Raw genomic sequence first — 5674 nt, 5'->3', positions numbered from 1 at the left:
GGCAGCCCTGTGGGAGGACAACTGTGGGCTGGGAGAACTTTCACGGCTCTCATGACCAATTCCCCACAGTGCAGTTATTAATGATCAAATGCATATTAAATAAAATAAGGCCTATTCTCTTTTTGGAAAATGGGTTCCATTTTCTGATCTCTCCGGGAATGAGGCACTTTCCCCCCCAAGTTCATCTGAGTCTCAGGTTGACACCACGGAAATTAACCCATTTCCCATTTACTGCTCTGTGCTTCTGGTTTTCTCTGAAAAATGTCCCACCTATCTGGGCCTCTTTTTGTCCTCCCTGGAAAAACTGGCTTCAGCCTCATCTTCAGAGGAACATAAAAAATAAAAATTAAAAAAGCCGTTGCTGGGTAGCTCAGTTGGTTAGATCATCAACCCGATACACCTAGATTTCAGGTTCTATCCCAATCAGGGCACATACAAGATCAACCAATGATGTATAAATAAGTGGAACAACAAATCAATGCTATTCTCTCTCTCCCTTCCTCTTTCTCTAAAAAAAAAAATCCGTAAAAAACAAAGTAAACAAATAAATAAATATTTCAGTGAAGGATAACATTGCTTGAGAAAAAATGCACAGATTAATAGGTTATCAGAAAGTGAGCGCTTTTCCTGTGAAAGCCGCCGGGTAGAGAGGAGTGTGGTTTTCTCCTCTCCCAGCCATGGCGTGTGCTCGTCCACTGATACCTGTGTACTCTGAAAAGGGGGAAACATCTGGCAGAAATGTCACTTTGCCTGCCATGTCCAAGGCTCCTATTCGACCAGATATTGTGAATTTTGTTCACACCAACTTGCGCAAAAACAATAGACAGCCCTATGCTGTCAGTGAATTGGCAGGTCATCAAACCAGTGCCGAGTCCTGGGGTCCTGGCAGAGCTGTGGCTCGAATTCCCAGAGTCCGAGGTGGTGGAACTCATCGTTCTGGCCAGGGTGCTTTTGGAAATATGTGTCGTGGGGGCCGCATGTTTGCACCAACCAAAACCTGGCGCCGTCGGCACCACAGAGTAAACACAACACAGAAATGATATGCCATCTGCTCTGCCCTCGCTGCCTCAGCCTTACCTGCACTGGTCATGTCTAAAGGTCACCGTATTGAGGAAGTTCCTGAACTTCCTTTGGTGGTTGAAGATAAAGTTGAAGGCTACAAGAAAACCCAGGAGGCTGTTTTGCTTCTTAAGAAACTTAGGGCCCGGGATGATATAAAAAGGTCTACGCCTCTCAGCGAATGAGGGCTGGCAAGGGCAAAATGAGAAACCGTCGTCATATCCAGCACAGGGGACCTTGTATCATCTATAACGAGGACAACGGTATCATCAAAGCCTTCAGAAACATCCCTGGAATTACTCTGCTTAATGCCAGCAAACTGAACATTTTGAATCTTGCACCTGGAGGGCATGTGGGCCGTTTCTGCATTTGGACTGAAAGTGCTTTTCACAAGTTAGATGAGCTGTATGGCACTTGGCATAGAGCTGTCTCCCTTAAGAGTAACTGCAACCTCCCATGCACAAGATGCTCAATACAGACCTTAGCAGAATCTTGAAAAGCCCAGAGATCCAAAGAGCCCTCCGAGCACCGCACAAGAAGATTCGCTGCAAAGTCCTGAAGAAGAATCCACTGAAAAGCCTGAGAATCATGTTGAAGCTAAACCCATATGCAAAGACCATGCACCGGAACACCATTCTTCGTCAGGCCAAGAACCACAAGCTTCGGGTGGATAAAGCAGCAGCAGCAGCAGCACTAGAAGCCAAATCAGATGACAAGGGGGTTCCAGGCCAGAAGCCTGAGGTCGGGAAGAAAGGAAAGAAGGCTGTTGGCCTTAAGAAGCAGAAGAAGCCTTTGGTGGGGAAAAAGGCTGCAGCTACCAAGAAACCAGCAGCTGAGAAGAAGCCGGCAGAAAAGAAACCCACCACCGAAGAAAGAAGCCGGCAGCATAAACTTACATTTGTTTATCCCATAACGGTCAAATCACTGTGGACAGCTAATTTTGAATAAAAATATGATCAAAGGCAATGAGAAAAAAAAAAGAAAGAAAGTGAGCACAAAATATTTCCAGCAACACCAAAGCTCCCTCATGGCAGCTTCCATTCTCGACCAAAGGTAATCATTATCCTGCTTTCTAATACTACAGGTTTGTTTTGCCTGTTTTTGAACTTTACATGCATAGAATCATAGACAGTGTCTTCCTTTGTGTTTTCTTTCTTTAATTCACCATCGTTTGTAAGAGTCATCCCTCTTGCCTTAGCAATGGTCTGTCTGTGTTCTGATGTCGGTGTAGTTTGCCATTACATGATATAACACCATTACTGTATCCAGTCTCATTGGTGTGAGTCTAGATTGGTTCTGGCTTGGATTATTACAAACAATGATGCTATGAACATTCTTGTGCCTGTCTTCTGACACACACAAATATATGTACATTTCTGTTGGTATATTCCTATGAGTGGAATTTCTAGGCCATGGAGGAGGCATTTGCTTAAATTTAGTAGATAATGCTTAATAGATTTCCAAAGTTATTTTACTTCATATCCTCACCAAAACTTAGCAGTGTCTGTCTTTTAACTTTAGCCATGTGGATGGGTATGTAGATGAAGATCATTGTGGGCCTGTATTTTCCTCATAACCAGTGGAAATGAACACATTTTCCATTCATTATGGTCCACTTTATTTTATTTATTTCCCATACCCACCCAACTAGGTATCAAACTGAAAAACTAGGTATGTGCCCTGATCCAGAATTAAACCCGAAACTTTTTGGTGTACTGGACGAGGCTCCCGGCAACTGAGCCACCTGGCCAGGACATTATAATCTACTGTAAATCTTCCCTGACCCTCTGTTATATTGTAGAGATTATATCTATGTAGAGATTACACACAGATTTTGTTACACTTTTTTTCCCTCCTAAAGTATTTGATATTATTATTGATTGTGTGAGTTTTTTCAAATTTGTTTCCTGTTTGTGGCTGGAATATAATAAAAAAAAAATCTGTTCTTGTTCTATTGACTTATATCGAGTAACCGTGTCAAATTTTCTCATTACTGTTAAATAATTATGCATGTATAAATTCTTTTGGGTTTTCTACCTGAACAGTCATGTCATTTGAAAAAAAAAATGATAGTGGTAGTTCTTTATCTTTCTTTCTAATTCATACACCCTTTATTTCCTTTTCTTTCTTGATTGCATCTTTATTTCCTTACTAGAGGCCCGGCGCAAGAATTTGTGCACTGGTGGGGTTCAGCCGACCCACCCACATTGGGCCGATCAGGCTGGGCTGGCTAGGGGGAGGGGATGTGGGAGGTTGGCAGCTGGTCCACCCAGAGCAGGGTGTGGGGGGTACATCGGGGGTGGGGCCAGCTGAGGGAGGGGTACTCCGGGGTTGAGGGGACAATTTGCATATTACCCTTTTGTTATATAGGATTGAATGGACCTTTACTATAGTGTTGAAAGAAGTGGTGAGAACTAGATGATTGTCTCATTCCCAGTAACAGAAGAAAATCTTTCAACATCGAACATAATATTTCCTACAGGATTATTCTGCAGATACCCTTCATTAAATTAAGGAATTCACTCTCTTCCTCATTTCTTTTTTTTTCTCTCTTTCTTTCTCTCTTTCTTTCTCTCTTTCTTTCTCTCTTTCTTTCTCTCCCTCTTTCTTTCTTTCTTTCTTTCTTTCTTTCTTTCTTTCTTTCTTTCTTTCTTTCTTTCTTTCTTTCTTTCTTTCTTTCTTTCTTTCTTTCTTCTCTTTCTTTGTTAACCCTCACCTGAAGATTGTTTTGGCATTGCTTTTTAGGGAGTGAAAGGGAGGGGTAGAGAGGGAGGGAGGGAGAGAGAGAGAGAGAAAAAAACCTTGGATGTGAGAAAGACACATCCATTGGTTGCCTCCCACACCCACCCTGACCAGGCCGAGGCTCAGGCCTGTAACCGAGGTACGTGCCCTTGATCAGGAACCAAACCCCAGATTCTTTGTTGCACAGGCAGACTCTTCAATGAACTGAGTCACACTGTCCAGGACCCTCATTTCTTTTTTATTTTTATTTATTGACTTTAGAGAGAGAAAGGGAGCAAGAGAGGCATATCAAGTTGTTGTTTCACTTGTTTATGCATTTATTCATTGGTTGCTTCTTTTTTTTTTTGTACAGTCACTTTATTATTTACTTAAAATTTCATTAAATATGCATTACATTATTGTTGCGTTTCTTTAACTGGACATGGCTTTATTAGCTTTTTTATTTTTCTTTCCAGGATGGCAAAGAAAACTGACTCCGTTGAAACTTCAGGGAGGAAAGCAGGTAGGCACACGTAATGACAGAACTGGAGCACCTCCAGAATGCCAGGGCTGACATCACAGTGTCTCACAGCAACATCTGCAGCCACAAGTGGTTTCCGATGAGCCCAGTCCGCCAGTGCCTGCGTGAACTATGCCACCAGAGAGAAACCCACAGTTGAAAACTCCATGGGAACCAGTGCCGGGGTTGGGCCATCAGAACTGGAACCAGTGAGATGCAGGAGGCTAAGCGTGGAACACTTGTGAGAGGCGGGGGAAAGGAACCATTTTCCATTGGTTGCTTCTTGTATGTGCCCTGACCAGGAATGGAAGTGGCAACCTCTCAGTGCACTGGACGATGCCCAACTAACGAAGCCACTCGGGCCAGCACTAATTTTCCTTTATTTTAATGTTGTTGCCAGGTGTTTTACATCAAAGTTACGCAGGTCTCATGACATAAAATGAGAAACGCTTGTTCTCTTTCAAGGCCCTGAACATTTTTTTTTTTTAGACCAATGTAATTTCCTTCTTCTTTTTTTAAAATATATTTTTTTATTTGATTTCAGAGAGAAGGGGAGGGAGAGAGAGATGGAAACATCAACGATGAACGAGAATCATTGATCGGCTGCCTCCTGCACGCCCCCTACTGGGGATCGAACCCGCAACCCAGGCATGTGCCCTTGACCAGAATCGAACCCGGGACCCTTCAGTGTGCAGGCCAACACTCTATCCACTGAGCCAAACTGGCTAGGGCTGTAATCTCTTTTTTAATTGTTATGTGGAAGTCTTTGAGGAAGCCAAATGGTCATGGAGTGTTCTTTGTGTGAAAATTTTTAATTATGGATTACTCTTCGCTAATAGATTTCCTGTTTCGTGTGTGTGTTTGCTTTGGGTAATTGTATTTTGGTTCGTTATATTTTGCTAGAAATTTGTCATCTAAATTTTCAAATTTCTTGGCATATAATTGCCCATAGCATTCTCTTACCATCCTTAATGTCTCTAATGTAGGATCTTTAGTAATGTCCTCTTTTTCATTCTTTTTTTTTTTAAACTTCAGTCTTTTTTTATTATATCTTTATTCTCTTTTTCATTCTTAATGTTGGTTTTTGGGGAGCTATTGCTTTTATTTAGTTTTTAACAAAACATGTCTTGGTTTTTTCTATTGTACATTTTTTTATTTTCTCAATTTCTTTTCTCATCTTTATTTTTAGTTCCCTCTCTCCTAATTTCTTGAGATGATGTTTAAAATGGTTGATTTTAGTCTTTCTTCTTATCTGACATCTGTGATATCATTTAATGCTATAGATAAATGAAACGGAAGTTGGAATATTATGAACAAACGTATGCCAATAAACTCGACAAGTTAGAGAAGAGACACAAGTTCTGTGAGAGATAC

General features: G+C 41.5%; 1 pseudogene; it reads left to right on the top strand.

The window, feature by feature from the left end:
* The first annotated feature begins 623 nt into the window (after positions 1 to 623).
* On the top strand, positions 624 to 2036 carry LOC132216658 (large ribosomal subunit protein uL4-like; annotated as a pseudogene).
* The last annotated feature ends 3638 nt before the right edge of the window (positions 2037 to 5674 follow it).

This window comes from Myotis daubentonii, chromosome 15, assembly GCF_963259705.1.
Source record: "Myotis daubentonii chromosome 15, mMyoDau2.1, whole genome shotgun sequence".
NCBI classification, from domain to species: Eukaryota; Metazoa; Chordata; class Mammalia; order Chiroptera; family Vespertilionidae; genus Myotis; species Myotis daubentonii.
This window is presented reverse-complemented; position numbering and strand designations above follow the sequence as displayed.